This window comes from Perognathus longimembris, chromosome 4 (assembly GCF_023159225.1).
Source record: "Perognathus longimembris pacificus isolate PPM17 chromosome 4, ASM2315922v1, whole genome shotgun sequence".
NCBI classification, from domain to species: Eukaryota; Metazoa; Chordata; class Mammalia; order Rodentia; family Heteromyidae; genus Perognathus; species Perognathus longimembris.
The window spans coordinates 64,096,906-64,118,717 of NC_063164.1; the positions used below are offsets into that span (position 1 = coordinate 64,096,906).

Below are 21,812 nucleotides of genomic sequence, written 5' to 3' on the forward strand. Positions count from 1 at the left end.
CTCTATCAGAAAGAATGACATTGCCCCATTGGTAAGGAAATGGAAGCACTTGCAAAAAAATTATACTAAGTGAAGGGAGCCAGACCCAAAGAAACATGGACTCTATGGTCTCCCTCATAGGGAATAATTAGCACAGGTTTAGGCTAGTCACAGCAGAGGATCACAAGAGCCTAATAGCTATGCCCCTATGAACACATAAGATGATGCTAAGTGAAATGAACTCCACGTTTTGGAAACAACTGTTATATCATTGTTGTAATCACTTTCAACATGCCATGTGAAACTGTAGCTTCTATTGTTGATGATCCTCTTGTATCCCCTTCCTGTGGTTGTACCCGCACTATCACTGTATCTCATCTGAGTACATTGGATACTCTCTATAGTGGTATTAGAACTAGGGAAGTGAAAGGGAATATCAAAATCGAGAGGCAAAGGGTTAAAAGACAAGTGACTCCAAAAGCAATACTTGCAAAACCATTTGGTGTAAACCAACTGAATACCTCATAGGGGGAGAGGGAAAAGTGGAGTGGGGAGGGGGGAATGAGGAGAAGGTAACAAACAGTACAAGAAATGTACCCAAGGCCTAATGTATGAAACTGTAACTTTTCTGTACATCACTTTGACAATAAAGAAAAAAAGAAAAAAGAATGTATGTAAATGCCACAATGGAACATTTTTGTAAAATTAATTTATACTAGCAAAAACATTTTTGCAAAAAAAAGAAATTATTTCTTTGTAAGTTACTTCTTTTTTTCTCATATAAGCATCCACCCTAATGTTGATAGTGATGATTCTCTGAGGAACTTTGCTGACTGATTTGTGCTTGTTTGCCTCTTGGTAGCCAAGCCCAGAAAGGAAAGCCAACAAGTAGTCAACTTGTTAGCTGACTTCCCCCATGAGGAAGACTGTTATACTTTGTCTTTGCTCTTATATTCCTGTTGTCTTACTTTGTTTATTTCAATGTGTAATTATTTTTGTAGTGTTTTCAAGTTCATGTTCCTTTGCCATTGAAATAAAGGGAGAAAAATGCCTAATTGCCCAAGGATTCTTTAATGCTTACTCTAACGATGGACTTACATGGATGGACCAGCCTCAGAGCAGATGAAGGTGGAATTTTGAGCAGAGAAGTCTTTGGTCTCTCATTAAATCACACAGGCCAAGGTTTTGCTGCACCAAGTTGCTTGGTTAAATTCAATTATTCTCATGCTATTTTATTCTAGAGATTTCTGGAAGCTTTAGTGTACAATGGTTGTGCTTTGTTCTAACATGTCCATCCTGGTAACTGTGATGGCTGAACTTTTGACTTTGTTACTGTTCGTGTGTCTTTCTCTTCAGATATAACACAGTCTGGACCATGATTTCACATATCCAGATAAGCAACAGTCCTGAAAGGATATTTACTGCATAATTTTGAGAGGTACTACCCTTTTGTTAGTGGTGACCTTGGAGTTGCTCTGCTTATGTGCAGGCACTCCACACTACCTTGATCTGTGTTTTTCATCATCTTCCCATGGTGATATTCATCACAATGTTCTATCTGTCAAGCAACAGTAACATTGTCCACATACCTAGTTTAAAATGAGGTCTTCTTGTTCTCAATTTGAGGCCACAGTAAGCTCTGGGTTAGAGGGTGGAGTTGAGTGCATGGGGAGTGCTCTGACTGTTTGTGCTTGATAATCTTGTCCTGATTGCATACTCTACTCTTTTAGAAAAAGCAGTACTTATATGCTCACCAGTTTGATTTCCTTTCAATCATTAGCAGTAGGATGTTTCTGGTGATAAAGACAAATGCATGCTCTTCTAATTTGTCACTAATTTAATGAGTATCTCAACACTTAAATCAACTCTAAAGTCATGTTAAAGAACTCTAACTTCAACTCTTTCTCATCTTTTTTCTTTTCCTCCTCCTCATTTTCTTCCTCTTCTTACTCCCTCTCCTTCCCCCTCCTTCTTCCCCTCTTCTTCCTCATCTTCCTCTTTCTCCTTCTTATTTTCTTTCTAGTGCTGGCATTGAACTAGGAACTGTGGGCTTTGCATTTGCTAAGGAGATGGTCAACCACCTGAACCATACCTCCAGACCAGGACCGCTCCATATTTAAGTATAAAAACATAAAGTTTCATGCAATTTAAAGTGCTGTTAATTCAATTAATAAACTTGTCCATATAAAGGTGACTTTCTTCACAAAAGAAGAAATTCTATTCATAGTGAGGCATATATATGTTTGTAGAGAGACTCTGTTTATAAGACTTGCATGCCCAGGACTATGCTAAATGTTTGAGATTATTAGCTGAATGCCAGTGGCTCATAGCTGTAAATCCTAGCTACTCAGGAGGCTGAGGTCTAAGGTTCACAGTTTGAAATCAGCCTGAAATGACAAACCCACAAGACTCTAATTAACCAACTAAATGTTTGGGATATCAAAATTGAATAATAGGCAAAGAAGGCATATAAAATTGACAATATAAGTCAAGGAAACAACACAGGCTTGGGGGAACTTTTGAGAAGGGAGAGGTAAACTTTCTGCATCCCTAGCTACCTTTTTACTTAAGCTGTGCCAAGGCCTTTTTTATTGCCCTTGACTGAGAGTTCTGCACAGGGCTTCTTATTCTTTTTCAAAGAATCTTGGCTTTGACTTAATGAATCTTGGCTTCCAATATATCATCCTTTGTCCTCTATCTACTGTCCACAACTTAGGGATTAACGCAGAGAATTACAGTCGTGGGCTCATCACTCCCTTACCAATTAAGCAAATATTGGTCAGAAAGAATTTATGAGTTCAATTACAAAAGGAAATATAGAATACTAGTGAAAAAGTTAATTTTTGGAAAAAATGTATTATTTTAAAAATTGGTTTCCTACTTCTCATGTTCATATATATTATATGGAGTTTTATATCAAGTGAGCACAAATCTTGTTGGCTGGAAAATCATCCTGTATATGCGTGCGTGCGTGTGTGTGTGAAAAAGCAAGAAGAGAATGTGTGGGTAGAGCTGGTCAGGTCTGGCTGAGTCAGCTGGAGTAGCAGTAGAAGCACACTTCCTGCTCATGGAGACATAGCCCACAAGCATGTCTGCTCAGCTTGCTGGCCATGATCTGTCCACGCTCCCCACAGTCCCCCGGGGGACCAATCAGTGCCCACCACTAGTGCCTTACATCAACTCCCCACTAGGTGATTGGCTGGGGAGGACTCAGGAGGTTGGGGTGCTGGGGGCTATATAATTCCTGATCTGCGCAACGATAAACGAGACCTGCTTCAAGCTTGTCCTCCCAGAGTGTGTTCCTGTGTGCGTCATTCACGCTTACCTCCTGCCAGAGATCTAGCCCTGCAAGTGGCGCCCAATGTAGGGCTTGAGTGTTTTTGGCAGACGGACAGTCTAGTGCAAGGTAAGTGCCTCCATGGGCAACCTTCCACCTGCAGCGTGGGAGCCTCAATCTTGAGCATTTGTTGCCCTGCTTCGGAGTAGACGGATAAAAGTATCCGAAAAAGAAGCTAGTTTGATATGGGAAATAGTGCATTGTGTCCGTGGAGTGACTCCAAGGCCATTCGGGATGCAGAGAGCTGGACCTGTGTCCTTCAAGCAGCTCCTAAAAAAGAAATCTGCTAAGGTACTGAGCTGCCCTTGACTTTTTATCCGATTGTAATAGCCATTCAAGCCTGTCTGTCCCGGAGAGAGGAGGGAGAAACTTTGCAGGCTTTCAACGCTTCACTGCGGGAGGAGGCAGAACATGCAGAAAATGGCGGAGCTGCACAGGTACTTCAGCCTTCTTGTGGCGCAGCAGACAATGCCAGCAAGATGGTGGAGGATCAACAACTTCTGCCATCTTGTGACTCAGAGTGCCAGCTGGCTGTGCTTGCCAAGCCACCTCCCCACTACTATCAATCCCAGGAAGTCCACCCAACCACTTCTTTTGGCCGTTTAGTCCGTTTAGCTTGGGAACCCCCCTCAGGGGACTTTATATCCTTGGGCAGACATATCCAATTTCTCTCAGGAGGAAGGACCTATTGTTCCTCCTGTAATACAACAGCTGTTTACGGGCCCCCCCAGCTACCGTGGCAATGGCAGCCAAGCCCATAAATGAGCCCCAGTTCTCATTCCCGGTGAATGTTCACCGAACTGCCACCCAGCCCAATTTATGGTACCCCATGACCCGAAGGTGCTTGACAAATACCAGGCCACTGTCAGGGAGGATGGGTTACATTCCCCATATGCTCAACAGATGCTTGAAACCATTAGCATTGACCTTAACTGCCCCCATGATTGGAAATGTTTAATGCGCGCAGCCCTATCTTCAGGAGACTTCCTTTTATGGAAGGCTGCCTTTTATGACGAATGTGAACAACAAAGTGCACAAAATATAGCTGCTGGGGGAGACAATGCTAACATGGCGGATCCTGATTGCTTAAAGGGGGAGGGAGCTTATGCTTCTCCTGTCCCACAGGCGGCAGTGCCCCCTCAGTACTTTGACCAAGTACGCCTCTGTACATTATGGGCTGTTTCCTCAGTCCCTTCTAAGGAAGGAGACAAGCAACTAAAAACCCTCATACAGCGTCCCAATGAGCCTTTCACTGACTTTGTTGCTGGTGTTCAGGAGGCAGTAGCCCGAAAGTTATCCCACGGTGGAGCCCAAGATGCACTAGCCCGGACACTAATATGGGAGGGGGCCACTCAGGAATGTAAAAAAGCCATTGCCCCTGATCGAAACGCGGAGATCACTGATTGGATCTTGGCCACAAGAGATTTGGGGACCTCAACTCATGCTATGACTGCCTTTGCACAGGCTTTCGCCTCTATGACTGCCAATACTCGAGTGCCCCCTAGTGGCGCCGCGGGAGCCCGACCTTGTTGGGGATGTGGCCGGACAGGTCATTTTAAAAAAGATCGCCCATCACTCCGAGACTCACCCAAAAGGATACAACCCCCTTCTGTGTGTCCTAAATGCAAAAAAGGTTTTCACTGGGTCTCTGAGTGTCGCTCTAAAACTCAGCCTTTAAACTAGATAAGGGGCAGTCCTCAGCCCCTACCCCAACAGGACAACGGCAACAGCCACCCCCTCCCCCAAGTGTTATGGACTATTCCTATCCAAAATGGAAAAGCTAGAATGGAACTTAAATGGAACAAAATTTAAAGGCATCATTGATACTGGAGCTGACTGTACAGTCCTTAGAAAGGAGGAAGTCGAGGGGTTGGGATGGAATCTGGTTCCAGGCCCCTGTCTACAGGGTGTCAATGGAAAGGCTGCCTCCCTCCAGGTCCAGTGGCCTATTAAATGGGAAGACTGTGATGGGGCCATCGGGGCTTTTAAGCCTCTTGTTGCTCCTGGCCTTCCATGCACTCTTTGGGGAAGAGATGTTCTTACTAATATGGGTACTGTGCTAACAACAGATGATAGGGCCTTTTATGAGGACTTCATGACAGATTGAGCCGTTAATCACCTGCAGTACCCCCAATTCTAATGGCCACTGTTGTATGACCAGAGCCAATTCCACTCCAGTGGGACACCACCCAACCCATTTGGGTCGAACAGTGGCCTATTTCTCCTGAAAAGCTCCCCCATCTCCAGGCTCTAGTGGAGGAGCAACTAAAAAAGGGGCACATAGAACCCAGCACCAGCCCCCATAACTCCTATTTTTGTTATCCAAAAAAGAGCTCAAGGGAAATGGAGACTCCTCCATGACCTATGTTCCATTAATAGTCATATGAAAAAGATGGGAACGCTCCAACCTGGACTCCCACACCCTTCTGCAATACCCAAAGGCTGGCATGTTGCCATTATTGATATTAAGGACTGTTTCTTTTCCATTCCCTTGCACCCTAATGATAAAGAATATTTTGCCTTCTCGGTATGGGCACCTAACTGTCAGCTACCCACTCGATGATATCAATGGAAAGTTCTCCCTCAAGGAATGAAAAATAGCCCTACGCTATGTCAGATGTATGTTGCCCATGCTATCAGGCCTTTACTTTCTAAGTGCTTTTGAGTCCATTATATGTACGACATTTTGTTGGCACATAAAGATGTTGCCACCATGCAAAACTGCTTAACACAACTCAAGAAAAACCTTGCAGTACTAGGCCTCCATATTGCCCCCGAGAAAATTCAAATTAAAACCCCTTACGCTTATCTTGGATACCATTTAGATCAAACAATTGCCCCAAATTGGCCTAGTATTGTTATTAAGCCCCAATATACTTTAACTGAATTGCAACAATTATGTGGGCATATCAATTGGGTGCGTGACTTTTATGCGTCTCCCTATCCAGCAACTTCAACCTTTGTTTCAGTTACTTCAGGGTCCCTCTGACCCAACTTCTCTTTGTGTACTTTCCCCTGATGCTAAGCAAGTTCTACAACAGGTTGCTGACCAATTATGGTCAACCCCCTTGGTGTTTGTAGATGCCACTCAAGAAATCACCATACTTATAATAAATAATAATGGCCTGCCTGTTGGCAGCCTTAACTCAACCCCATGGTATATTACAATGGATACATCTAGCCACTTCCCAGTTACCAAAAATTAGCACACCCATTACTATGCTGTGCAACCTGGCCATTAAGGGTGCGAAACGCTGCTGTCAAACTTATGGCACATTCCCAGACCATCTTATCTGGCCCATAGGAAAAACCATCTTTAATTTCCTGACAACTGAAGACGAATTAGCCTTACAGGTCATCCACTACTATTTTAGCATTGATAATCACATGCCCAAAAACCCTGTGTTAAGAGTTACCCAAGAGCTGCCACTTTTATGGCGGTGCCCTCCCTGTCCAAAAGGATAACCCATCCCTCAGGCCGTTGTACTTTTTACAGATGCTAGAAAAACTGTTTATGGAATTTATTATGCTGATGCAAAAAAATATGTGCTTCAACAGCATTCCCTGTCTGTTCAAGCTGCTGAATTACTAGCCATATTACTTGCCCTTGCATCCTTTCCCAATAAACCTCTTAATATTTTTTCTGATAGTCTATATGCTGTACAGACTGTTGCCATTCTTCCTGGATCCTTATTAAGTGATGATGGTCATGATGTAACACAAATAATGTTCCAAATTTAGACTGTGCTAGACAATCGTGCCCAATAATGGTACATTCAACACATTAGATCTCATACTAACCTCCCCGGACCCCTAGCTGTTGGTAACGAGGCTAATGACCATGCTGTCACCCCCGCAGTGTTACTCACCAATACATCCATGGACCAGGCCCGAGCGTTGCATGGTCGTTTCCACTTACCAGCAACCACTATCAAACAGTTATTTCCTGATTTAACGCACCAACAATGCAAACACATGATTCGGTCCTGCTCCTCCTGTGTGCCTCTCTTGCCCTTAGGACCACTACAGTCCATAGGAACAAATCCGTGGGGCCTTAGGCCCAGTGGCACATGGCAAATGGACATAACCCATGTTCCCCAATTTGGCAGGCAAAAATACGTCCATGTGTGCATAGATACATTCTCAGGCTTTATAACAGCCCTAGCCCTAACTGGTGAAACAACAAAGCACACCATCAAATCACTTTTACACGCCATTACAATTATTGGCATTCCTTGGACCCTTAAAACAGACAATGGCTCTGCTTACACGTCCAGACAGTTTCATGAATTTTGTGCCCTTTGGAACATTACACACCACATAAGTATCCCATATAACCCACAAGGCCAAGCTATTGTCGAAAGCAGTCACAAGGAAATCAAGACCCTCCTTTTAAAAGAAAAGGGGGAAATGGATGGGCTAGGACTCAAAGACCCCCAAACAAAATTAAACTATTGTCTCATAATAAAAAACGTTTTGACATTTGCACCTACCACTCACGGGTCCCCTGCAGCCCTGCATTGGAGTCTCCTGAAGGCACCTACTCTGGTCCCCATGGTCAGATGGAGGGACCCCATCACAAGAAAATGGGAGGGCCCTGCTCCCCTAATGGCACAGGGGAGAGGATTTGCTTGTATCTTTCCAGACACGAGCGACAAACCTGTTTGGATTCCAGCTCGAGATGTCTGACCAGCTGTCACCACCCACAAACGAGATGCGTCTACTACACTTGGACAGCTCACGGAGGAGAAGGCACAGACATTGAGCTAGACACCATGCCATCACCTGGGGAGACCTAAAGGGATTGATAGAACAGGCTCAAGCTATGGCCCCAGACCCAGACCCGGGCATGGTACTCTATTCCTTCTGATGTGTGCCATTGTTACAGCCAATTCTCAATCTGCTGCAGGGCAGGGTAAGATAACGCTAGTGCCCAGCCCTCAAATCTTGATGATGGTAGGGGAAGATACCACCATCTTCCCTCAAATGCTTTCTTCCAACGGCACGATAGGCCTCCCCTTTTCAGCAGATGCCTTCTGGCATCCAAAGACAAACCTCACCTTCACATGGGGGAGGCTATTTCCTTTTGCTTTTCAAATGATTCAATTAGACAATTTGATGGCTGTACTATCCCCCTCGCCAAAGTGACTCATGGGACAGGATGGTGGAACTACATGGGACCCTACCCTATTTGCCCCACTGAAAAAAATTGCACTCAGCCTACTGACATACCTTTCCATATACAGTTATGTCACCATAGGGAGTTTAATAGTTTTAGCAATGTTACCACTCTTCTTGAGGAATTAGTGATTAGTTTTTGTGCCAGCTCCTGGCAAGGCAGGATGTTTGGGAGCCTCACTTCATCCATACACCCGGCTATACACAACGGGTCTGAGAAGAACCCCAAATCTCAAAATCTAAAGGAGTTTTATAACTCTTCAGGGGGGTGGTTGGGGGGCCTAGGACCCCCCCATGCCAATAGTTTGTTCATCACATTTCTGCCTGGACCTGTCTCCTTTTCTATTGGCCAACACTCGTCACTGCAACCGCTCTGCGTGTGACCAAATGTCAGGGATGGTGGGAGTTAGAGCCCCGTTCCTTTTTTGTCTAGGAGACAACTCTTCTGACACCTGCACCCTCAATAATCACTGGGAACCAAATGACACATATCCCTTTGCAGGCTTGTTACGTGTTCCCCCATTTATTGTTTTGGCTACTAACGACTCTCAGTTTTCTCAGGTTCAACTGATTCATCCCTGCCCTAGGAGAGCAATAGGACTGATCATCGCGATTGTGTCGGCAATCATCGCTTCAGTGGCTTCCGCTACCACCGCCGCTATATGGTTGTCCCAGAGCGTGTCCACAGTACATCAGATAAACCAGCTCATCCCTCAGCTGTCGTCCATAGAACTGCAACATCTGCAGGTTGCCAATCATCTTAAAGGAGGCCTTCTTGTGCTCCAACAACAAATAGACTTGCTCCAAGAACAGATTACCTTTCTTCGGCTGCAACAAGGAAGACTGTGCAAAGCTATGCCTACTTCTGTCTGTCAGCTTTCCACTCCCGTGCCCAATGTCACTGAACTTAGTGAATACATCCAAGGCCCTTGGTCCCTTAAGTACTTAAACTTTACCCAATGCTTACTGCATGATATTACCCACCTAAATCAGACCACTATACAGCTTATTCCCATTGCCTCCTTTTTAGAAGATGTGCTTAAAAAGCTGCAACAATGTTTTTCGCCATCCTCCCTAGTTATCTGGGGAGGCATTGTGCTATTAGGGCTTATTCTTCTGGGGATTATTAAATGCCTGCACTCCCCGCAACGATGCCTCCAACAACGCGTTGGTCACCATAATGACGGTCCTTTTAAAAGAAAAGGGGGAATTTGTGGGTAGAGCTGGTCAGGTCTGGTTGAGTCAGCTGGAGTAGCAGTAGAAGCACACTTCCTGCTCATGGAGACATAGCCCACAGGCACATCTGCCCGGCTTGCCGGCCACGATCTGTCCACGCTCCCCACACTCCCCCGGGGGACCAATCGGTGCCCGCCACTAGTTGCCTTACATCAACTCCCCGCTAGGTGATTGGCTGGGGAGGACTCAGGAAGTTGGGGTGCTGGGGGCTATATAATTCCTGATCTGCGCAATGATAAACGAAACCTGCTTCAAGCTTGTCCTCCCGGTGTGTGTTCCTGTGCGTGTCGTTCACGCTTACCTCCTGCCGGAGATCTAGCCCCGCAAGAATGGATGTAGAAGACACAGAACTTTACCACTCACAGGGCTGTGTTTGGTAATCCCAGGATACTGCTCTTTCCTGGATGGCAGCATCATCATCCTGCCCCCTGCTCTCATTCTTGCTCATGGATAGGTTGAAGGGAGAAGTTAGGGGGTGTGATTTGGAAGACAATTGAGAGGAACTTCAGAAGTATTATTTCACAGTTCTGTAGGACCTTGAACAACCATGTTTCAGTAAATTATTAATTCTGAAAGTTAAAGCTTTTTCCATGCTTAGTATTATAGTTCACGAACATCCTTATGTGCAGAGGGAAAAGACTGGCCTGGCCTAAGGGAGTTCCACTACAATCCCAGGACAAAATGAACAGATTGCTGTGGGGGATCAAGAAGAGATTTTAAAGGCACTACAGACACTAAAGGCAATACACGCAATTCTCAGTCTTATGGGAAGCTGGATTACCTTTGTTACTGATCTTTACAGTGTATCCATTAGGTCTAACCCTAGCCCAAACCAAAGGTAACCACTAAAATGTACCATTTAGATAACTTTCCACTTCCCACATGTGGATGGCAAAGAGTCCAGAAGGATTTGGCAACTAGACCCATGCATTTCTCTTTTACATTCTGTGGTATGAGTGATGGTGATTGAGATATAGAAGAGATGTGTCTATTCTGGAGAAAGCTAAATAATTTGGACAAAATATTTTAAAAGTACTTTTACTTGGGCTATTTTGAACTCTAACAAATAGGAGAGAAATATGGAATGAATAGGTAAAAACTAGAGATGAAGCTGAGGGTTGAGAGAAGAGCTAGAGTGAGGCAGAGTGGTGGAATTTAGAGATGATTATCTTACAGAAAGGTTTGCTGATTTTTAGTGGAAGCCTATAGAGATGCTGGGGGATTTAATAATGCTTCATATATCCATGGTCAGAGAGATAAAACAATGAGACATAAGAAAAATACTGTAAGAGCAACAGCAATACAGAAGGAAGAACCAACACATTGAGTCAAGGTCTAAGAGATGAGAAGGACAGAGTTGGAATGAATGAAGAGGTATTGTGAAATTATTACCTAAGCCTATAAAATTCTAAACCAATCATTTCAGAAGCTTTACAAAATTTTAAAAAATAATGAAAAAGACGTATAACCAAATCTTAGTAAAAACAAAAGCATAAAGTTAAATACAATTTAGACTAATAGCTGAGTTCTTGGATAATAAAACAAAACAAAACAGCAAAACAAGTCAAAACAAAACTCTGAAAAGTCACAAAACAATGGGATAATTTCTTTAATTTACAATAAGGTAAATAATTGCCAACATGCAACTCCAAAGCTGATGGAAATTATTCTTTGAAACACCTTCAGAAAGACAAATAAAAGCAAAAACACCCCAAAGATATGATGACTGGCAAACTAATGATAAAGGGCATGCACAACGGTATTTTAGGAACAAGAGTATAAAGAGAATGTTAAATAGCAACTTTGAGATTTCAAAAAAAGCAAGGAGCAATGAAAGTAGTAAAGCTGTGAGATGTATGTAAGTTTAAGTGGAAATTGCCTGGATGATAATGATATCTGATAAAATTTAAAATACAAAGAGATTTTGTATTTTGGCATGGTGGCTCCAGCCTATAATATTAGCTACTTCAGATTAAGGGTCTCTTGGTTTGAGGCCAGACTGGGCCTAAAAGTTGGGAGACTCAGTTAACAACTGGGCACCCAAGCTATGGAGGAAGTACAATGGCTTTGTGTATTGGTGTGATCTCAGTAACTATGAGACCACTGTCCTATCATTACCCCAAACATTGCTATGTGTTTCATGTTTGTTTTGACAAACTGAATATAATAGTGCCTTGAAAATAACCAATGCAAAAAGTATTGGAGGAGTGGCTCAAGTGGTAGTGTGCCTGCTTCACAAGCCCAGGCCCTGAGTTCAAAGCTCAATACCAGCAAAACCAAACAGAAGCAAAATACAAAAACAAAACAAAACAAAAAACCCACCAAAATATACATCTACTATGGCATATAATATGGGGCTAAATGCTTAATGTATTCTAAGTTTCTTATAAGAAGGATCCAATTGGGCTTTGACATGTCAGGATTCACTTTAAAATTTCTAGTACAAACACAAAAATAATAGTTAAATATTAAAACTTTGAAACTAACTGAAAAAAATGTTTAAAAAACCAAGACCATCCTCCCTCACCTAGTAATTAGAATACTTCTGCACGGTTAATGGAGATATAAAATGGTGCAGCTGTTGTGGTACAATTATTCCTCAAAAATTAAAAATAGCTTTCTACATGATCCAGCAATTCTTATTACAGGTCTATATCAGTACACTTGAAAACAGGGCTTCAACAAGATATTTATTATCCCTACATATAGCAGCTACTCAAAATAGCTTAAACACAGAAGCAACGTATGCTCTTTAGTAGATGAGTAGATCAGGCACATGTGGTATACACGTACAATGAAACATTTTCAATCTTAGGAAGGAAATTCTGGCATTTGCTATAACATAAACTTTGAGGATATTACAGTAAGAAAATACATCAATTGCAATTTCAAAAAACAATTAAGAGCTGATTTCAGTTATCCAGAAACCTAGAGTAGTCAGGAGAGCATGCAAAGCACAAGAGTGGCTGCTAGGGTCTTCAGGGAGCAGGGCTGGAGAGCTATTATGTCAAAGATCCAGAGCTTTGGGTTTATAAGGTGGGAAGAGTTCTGAAGATGGGCTGTGAGGATGGTTGCACACCACAAATTCCCTTAACCATACCTGTACAAGAGGATCAATTTTATTTTATCTCTATACATACGTACACACAAACACATTCATATGCATATATATTTGGTAGTCCTGGGTACTGACTCAGGGTCTCATGTTTGCTTTTCTCTAGCACTTCTCTTTCACTATTACTTCAGCCATGCCTCCAGCCCTGCTGTTTTTGCTGGTTATTTTCAGAGAGAGAGAGAGAGAGAGAGAGAAAGAGAGATTGAGAGAGGGGGGAGAGAGGGGGGAAGGAGGAGTCTCAGGGGCCTCAGGGGCTTTTCTCTTTCAGGAGACACTGAGATCCTCTAGAGTAATTAAGTCCCTGGTGCCTGGTTTACAAATCATCTTGTCAGTTTATGAGTAAGATGTGTCTTGCTGAATGTTACCCCACAATCAAAATACTTAAGGACAAAACTTAGAGTATACTCACACAAGCAAAGATAGCATTGACATTAAAGTGATAAAATCTTATGGGACAAGTGCAGTGGGTCATTGACCAAGAGCTCATGATGCATGTACTGAATGGTTCCAGCAAACTAAATATAGTAATAAATAAAAGGGTGTTATGTTGTGATTGTTTGGTCTATTCTAGGAATGTAATTTGGGCTTGATTTTGATTTTAGTAATATCACAATTACTAACATTATTATTATAATCACTGGTCATCTCAACAGATGCATAACAAATATATGCTAGAATTCAGTTTCTGTTCATAATAAAAAGACTTGATCAATCTCTCAAGAGAAGGGAACTCAATTTGCTGAAATAAATCTCCCGCAAAACAGAATAATCACACTCAACAAGGAAATCTGAAACACTTTCTTTTTGTATGGGGACTGTAAGTAAGATTTAAAATTTTCTGCTTTCTTTTCAACTTTAACTTGAAGAGTTTGCTGATAAAGTCAGCCAAGAAAAGAAGAACTACAAGAATGGAGAAGGAAGCCCCGTAATTGTCATTGTATTTCAGAAGATCAGACTGAATATATAATAAATCCTATGGTATTTGTAAATAAATTATTAGGATTGAAAATTAATTTACTGAGATTGTTGTTTATTATAGGTCAGCATCTATTTATACACATTACACAATATAGGTGCAGAAATAAGCCAAAAGATAAATGCTAGCTAAACCATCAACTTGAATCCTAAATTTAAGACAGTCTTAGAAGAGAGACTTTTTTCCCTCAAATAGTTTTAAGATTTCTGGTTTTATTTCTATGGTCTTTTATTCTTTTAAACATCATAAGTCCCATAGGCATATGATAGTTATTTAAAGAACTGTAAAATTTCTCTTGGTCTTGGTTTATCAATATCTGAGTAACTTCATCCCAATGAGTAGCAGGGCTGGAGAAGTCCTCATGAGTAGTTTAAATGGGCTTCTGTTCTACTCTTATCTTCTCACAAAGCTTTCTTTCCTGGTTGCTTTCTTCCCAAGTGTCAACATCTCCTCAGGAGCAGCCTTTCTTTTTCCAAGTCCTCCCTGTGGTGAACCCAAATGTTGTTTATCAGTCAGGCATAATTCAACCCACTAAAATACATCTCTGCCAATGAGATTCATGCTATGAGCCCCAGTCCCTCTCCCCCCTGCCTAGTGACATACGCACTTTGTTCTCAGTCTGCGTCATGGAGATCCGTGGGCAGATGTAGGTGGTACCTCACAGATGCAAAGTTTTTATTTTTATTTTTGACTTTTTCTTTTGTCACTTGGACATGATGGCAGAAAAACAATCACCGGTTAGTTACACAGAGTGCAGACTGAAAATTGCTTGTCCTAGTTTTCTACCACCCAGTCCTTTCAGTGTGGCCTACCTGATTTTTTTTTTTTTTTTTTTGGCCAGTCCTGGGCCTTGGACTCAGGGCCTGAGCACTGTCCCTGGCTTCTTTTTGCTCAAGGCTAGCACTCTGCCACCTGAGCCACAGCGCCACTTCTGGCCATTTTCTGTATATGTGGTGCTGGGGAATCGAACCTAGGGCCTCGTGTATCCGAGGCAGGCACTCTTGCCACTAGGCCATATCCCCAGCCCCGCCTACCTGATTTTTGAATGGAAAAAAAAAAATACAATTCACCTTCCACCCTTGTAGCTTACTGTAGTCTACCCTGCCTTGTTTATCTGCATCCCAGCCATGTTTACGTGCTGTGTCTAACTTGCCTAAGAGAGCTCAGTGTTTCTGGAAAGGTAAATTTGTCTGCTGTGGTTATCATATTAATTATGACTGATAACACTCCACATCAGCTTTGAAATTTTTTTTCTTTTACAAAAACTGATTTCTAGGACCCAGGTTTAGTGGGAACAAACATGAAAATAAGACTATAGTTTTAATATAGAGTTTTTTAAAAGTCCTCTTCCTTCACTTGGACAAAGAGTAGGAGACTTCTATTTTGAGCATTCCAAAGGATTCTGGAATCAGTTAAATTCTGGGCTAGACAATAACAACAAAATCCCTCAAATATGTTACATTTTTTATTCCATCTTCCTTTTTCAAATTATTGTCCTATGGAAAATTGCAAGGTTGCTTTGGTGTTTTTTTTCAGTTGGATATTTCAGCATTGTTACTAGAAGTCAATTTATACTCACTCAAGATTTTGAGAATGTGAAAAATGTGACTTGTACTATGTAAACACGATCATTTCAGAAATCTAAATTTTGACATCTGAGAAGAATATAAACTTGGCAGGAGTGTTACTAGAAAGGAATAGTGGATTTTATAAGTATTGGAAGGCATGCAGTTTATAATGAAAGATTTCTACCACATGGGTAAATCATTTATCTAAATTCAAAAATCTTTCTTTTTTTAATAAGAAAAAATGTATTTACTTAGAAGCATTCAGAATGTCAACAAAACAGCTGCAACTTTTTTTTAAATTACAAAGTGGTATTCAGTTAACAGAACAACAATTATTTCGTATAAGCTGCGTCAGACAACTGAAGATGAAAAAACTACTGTCCCCATATATAAGTAATTTGTGCTGTGCACCAAAAAGAACCTGCTTTAAATTTCCATGCCAATTTGCAACCCCCATACTGTACCAGGCAAGGTTAGTGGCTACTGAAAATACCACCAGGACAGGGCTACCTAAAGACACATTCGGTAGTGTGTTAACTATACAAAAAAAGACACTGTACAGTTTAAAAACAAATCTTACACAGGCTTACATTTCAATTTTTTTTTCTTTAAAAGGAGTGAGTTGTGTACAGGGGGGTTAAATGCTTTATAGACAAGAAAAAAACTGCGCTAGAACCAACTTATTCATTCTCCTCTTCTTCATCTTCATCCTCATCCTCTTCGTCTTCCTCTTCTTCCTCATCTTCTTCATCTTCCTAATCTTCCTTCTTTTTCTTGCTATTTTCAGCCTTCACAACCCCTTTATTGCTGCATCAGCTTTTCCTTCAGCTTGGTAGGCAGCAATATCCTTTTCATATTTTTCCTTCAGCTTATCAGCCTTCTTTTCATAAAGCTGCTTGTTATCTGCAGCAGTGTTGTTCCACATCTCTCCCAGTTTTTTTTCGCAACATCACCAATAGACAGGCCCTGGTGTTCCCCTTTGATTTTAGGGCGATACTCAAAACAGAACAAGAAGAAGGCCGAGGAGGCCTCTTGGGCTCATTGGGATCTTTGAACTTCTTTTTTGTTTCCCCTTTAGGGGGCATGTAGATTTTCATTTCTCTTTCATAATGAGCCTTGTCTGCCTTGGCCATGTCTTCAAATTTCTCTTTCTCTTTAGCAGACATAGTCTTCCACCTCTCTGAGCACTTCTTAGAAAACTGAGAAGTTGATGGAGGTATCCGGGTGCTTCTTCTTGTGCTTCTCTCGGCAAGTTTGCATAAACAATGCATTTGATGACATTTTGCCTCTCGGCTTCTTAGGAACTCCTTTGCCCATGTTTAGTTTTTCCTCCGCTGCACATTCGGTGCCCCTCTGGCTCTCACTTGCCCCTGCCCTGTCTCTATGGAGCTCAATGTACTTACTGCAATGGCTGTGAGAGCAGGAGCCAGATGCAGCCTCCTCACTTTCTCCACTCTGTAACATTCTAAATTCAAAAATCTTTCTAACTCTTCTAAACACTGTATGTTTTGTCTCTGTTTTCAGATTAAATATCATGTTAGCTTCAGGAGTGCTACTTTTAGTTTCTATTAAAACCATGTCAGATTGTATCACTTTTAAATGTGTCCTGTGGATTCATTGTAGTAAGTACAGAGGGCTAATTTTTTAAACAAAGTTTAGCAATTACCAATTGCATGTCAACAGCTGTAGCATGGATTCCAGGCCCTGCACTGTCAGGCAATCAGTGACAGTGACCACTGCTTTTGTGCCCTGGCTTTGTAGTTGTCATGGTCCTGTGGTAGGAACATTACCATGATTATCAAATGATTCTCTAGGAGACCTTTTATATGTCTGTTTTCCAAAGACAAAGCTATGTATCTCTGTTAATGTTAAATTGTATTTCTATTTCACTGTTAAGGATGGTTGAAGTCTTTCTTACATTTACACTTCTTTTCACTGCTCATTCTTTAGAGACATATCATGCATAGAATACTGACAGTATAAAATGTACCAGAATGCTCCAACACATGATTTTGGTGCTATTTCAAGCATAAACTTGTCTATGCAGCACAACCCATCATGGAATTATTTAAGACTTAAATGTTAGAATGATTGGAAGGGGGATAGGATCCAATTGATTCATACTGAGCCCAGCTAGTATAAGTAATGGCCATTTGACCTAAGGAAGTTTAGGTTTTGTGACCCACACGAACTGCTGAGCAAGCTAGGCTGATATCACAGCTGAAGAGTCTCTTCATTCTGCCCACCTCAACATCTGACACTCCACCAGTTCAGTGTCTTCATCATTTCCCAAGTACAAGGCATATGCTAGTCTTTCTGTTTGTCTATATTGCCAATAACCCTGAGACATTTGATAAACTGTTCATGCATTAGAACATCTCACTCACTTGTGTTTCTTCATGGTCACAATAGCTTAGAAAATATCCTTTATCTTGATCTATTTCATTCTCTCCCTAATTTATTTGCTATTTTCCTGTAGGCAGTTGTTAGATCACATGATTAAATAATAGTCAATAATTTCTATCATGTTAGTTAAGTCTAGCATAGGTACATCTAGTATTTTTTTTCAAAAGACAAATGAATTTATTGTCTACTGTTTCCACTGTTTGAGTTTCAGCTGAACTTCAGACATAATATAGCAAGATACCTTTCTATATATATTTTTTTTCCAAGGCAGGAAAGAAAAGTTTATTACCGAACTGCTGGTCTGTGGCCAAGATGATCCATGGTCAGAGAGAAGGGAGAGAAGGGAGAGAAGGGTGACCCCCACCCAACCCTGCCTTATCTAGGGCAGGGGCAGGGGGTGTGGCCAGGTGGATTAGGATGTGACCTCAGGGAAAGGGGAGGTAACTGCCTCCAGGTCTGCTGGTTTCCCAGGTAACTTGGTGGAGACTTAATGAGGTGGGGGCTTCTACATAGAGACTTCCAGGGATGGACCTTACATTCCAGCCTTTTAGTAGTTATGAAAAAGGGTGAAGACTCTCTCTGGCTGCTTCCTGTTGGTAAGGGATGTCGGCATTAGGGGTAAAAGGCAGAAATATGGCCCCTCCAGGAGAAGGCGAGCAGCAGGGTCCCTTGGTGGTAGATGCCAGTCCTTGAATGAAGCCTGGAAGAAGTCTCATGAGACAGGGGCTGGAAAAAAAATATTAAAGCAAAAGGAAGGGTTTAGGGCACAAAATTAAAAATTGGATGTCTGGATAGTTCTTATACTCAGGTATGGACATTAGATGGATCCCTGGCTCTGATTAATTTTGAAAGGGTGAGACAAAGTGACTCCATTTAGGATGTGACATCATTCTCCTCTTACTCTGCTCCATGAACCTTGTTCTCTGTACTTGCTGAGTCCCAGGGGTCTAGGGGCTTGTTGCTGGAATGGCTTGCCCCCATTGGCATTCACGGGGTTTGAACTCAGGGCCTGGACACTGTCCCTGAGCACTTCTGCTCGAGGCTAGTGCTCTGCCACTTGAGCCACAGTGCCGCTTTCAGCATTTCGCTGGTTTTCTTGAGCCAAGCTTCCAGCCTGGCTCTTTGCTGGTTAGTTGGGAGATGGAATTTTAGAGGGAGTTTCTTTTTTTTTCTGCCTGGGCTGGCTTTGAACTGCAATCCGAGGAGTTTTAGCCATAAAAGCCCTTTTTGTTTCCAATTAAAGCAACAAGAACAATAGGAATAGAGCTTTACCTGTAACTTGTTGAGAATTGAACAACAAATACTTGTCAGAGCCCTGCCATAACACTTAGAGAACAGCAGACTGAATGAGATCCATGTGCCATCAAATCATATCATTAACCTCACTGGAAGGTGGAAGAGAATACAAATGAATAACTATCAGAGGGGAAAGGGTTAGGACAATGTAAAAGTCTCAGCTTCAGCAGTGGCTGTGTCTTCCATCCTGGATCAGCAGGCTTCATTAGTCCTGTGTGATGGAGGCAGGCAGGAGAGATGGGTTGGATCTGGGCAAGGCTGTAGTGGCAGCTCTCAGAATCCTCTGGATAGATTGTCACACCTCCTGCTGGGTTGCCTGCAAAATTCTATACAGGCTGGTTAAAGACATTTTGAATCTCTCAGTATTCCCTGCTTGCTTACTCTGAGTACCCTGGCTTTTGTAGGCTGATGTCCTACTGGTTTAAACAGGGTGACAACTTTAAAAGGATTTTCCTAGTCACAAAATCCACACAGACCAAAGGCCAACCAAGTCTGCTCTCTAAAGCAGCCATGACAATTTCTGAGACATGGAGGGGGAAGACCAATGCTCCCCCAAAGCAACACTGTGGCCACCAAACATAACTCTGATGTTTTTAAACTGGAGTAACTCTGTTATGATAGGACTGTTATGAACCCAACTCTAATCTTGGGAGGGGATGGGGCAGAGCCAGAGCAGGAGCACTCTGAGCCTGTCTTCACAGGACTCCTAGATTTCCTTATGCCCATTGGCATTCATGGGGTTTGAACTCAGGGCCTGGGCACTGTCCCTGAGCACTTCTGCTCAAGGCTAGTACTCTACCACTTGAGCCACAGCTCCACTTCCAGCATTTGGCTGTTTAGAGATAAGTCTTTTGAGCCATGCTTCCAGCCTGGCTTTTCGCTGGTTAGTTGGGAAATGGAGTTTGAGAGAGATTTTCTGCCCAGGCTGGCTTCAAACTGTAATCCAAGGCGTCTTTACCACAAAAGCCCTTTTTTATTTCCAATTAAAACAACAAGGAGACCAAGGGGACTAGAGCTTACCTGTATCTTGTCAATAATTGACCAACAAATTCTTGCCAGAATTCTGCAATGACAAAATTCGGTAGATATGATGAGTTTTAGCACAGATATATAGTTAGATGGACATATTAAGACTGGCATACTGGTTTAAGTGTTTAAGTCACAGCCAACAATTGTACACCAATTTAACAATCTTTGTCTTGTATGAATTTAAGACATACCCATACCATCTTCTTCCTACACTATTTCTTCAATTCCCTTTTCTGAGACTTCGCTAACAAATGACATTTACACAGACATACACACATGTAACACACACATACACACTGTGCACATAGGTTTTACAGCATGCAGACGTAAAGTCAGGGTTCAAACCACTTAGGATCAACAGGTAAGAAAGGAGGGACTAGACTAAGAATCAGTATGGAGAGGTTTGTAATAAATGCCATAAACAATGGTGGCTACTGAAGGTTAGCTTTAGGATTTATGGAACATGCATGTATTTGATTGGCCTGGTTTAAAGAGTCAAACTCAACCATAATGGAAGCAGTTACTTCTTTCCATATTTAAATGTCATTTTTTGGTGCAAACTCAACATACCAATGAGAATGAAACTTCAAAGTTACTTACATTTTTCCCCTAGGGCTATTTAGGCTATATATTAAATTCTTGGCAAATTTTGATTTATTATTTATGGTAATGTAAGACAATTTATTTGAAGCATACTATGCTTTCTGGGGAAACAACAATAACATATCCAGTATGATGAACCTCAGTAGGTCCAAATTGTGAACTAAGGAATAAATGAAAAAGCTTTCTAAATGATAAATGTCAGTACAGAGCTGATTCCAGAGGAGCTGTTGGCACATTTTCAAAACCTTACACAGACAACTGGATAAGGGAGCAAATGAAAAGAAGCAATATATCAAAAACAATTAAAAAATTGCTGATTTAGAAGAAGAACAGAGGATTACTTACAGATAATGAAGAAAGATATTGAGAATTTATTCAACAAACAGGATGCTACATGCCCTGTGAGGTTCAGGGGAATTACTTTATTATAAATCATTTATTAGTTATTTGTTATTATTACTAAATAGTTGTATAAAGGAGTTATAGTTCCACAAGAATTTGTTAGTGCAATGCTTCTTGGTCAATGTCATTTTCTTCCTCTCATCCTTACTCTTATTAGTCAAAATGATAATCCTGAAGTTGTCATTCCAGAAGGTTAAATATTGTTCTTTTAATGATAGTTTTCAGAAAGTGACATTGTTGACCAACATTGTTGAACAAAAATTAATGCAAATCTGCTGATTTGCTAGTTAATACCATAGTAGATTTTGCTGCTTGTATTCCAAAGTATACCCTTGAGTTCTTGAAAGCTTGGGAATGACTGATGTTCTGCTCTTGAGCAAAGCCATCGGCTTGGGATTTTCATGCACCATTCTTATGAAGTATGTGTGAAATGGCTGAGTTCAGAGTAGTTGCTTAGAAAGGTCAGGGTCTGGGGTTCATAGTGCTGCTAGTTCTTAGAGTAACAATAAGAAAACCTGTAGAGAGATAGATTTCTCATTAGAAGGCAATGAATTTTTACCACTTGTATCTTCATCTTTATTCCCTGCTAATGCTGTAAAAGTCTTTGACAATAAAGAAAAAAGATTTTTTAAAAAGTCGAGGTAAGCAGTTATTTTAATGAACAGTGATAGACTCAGAAAAAAATTT

The 21,812-nt window shown here is 41.5% G+C and overlaps 1 pseudogene; it reads right to left on the reverse strand.

Annotated features, from left to right (window-relative positions):
* Positions 1 to 15,845: 15,845 nt before the first annotated feature.
* LOC125350005 lies at positions 15,846 to 16,706 on the reverse strand (annotated as a pseudogene).
* Positions 16,707 to 21,812: the final 5,106 nt, after the last annotated feature.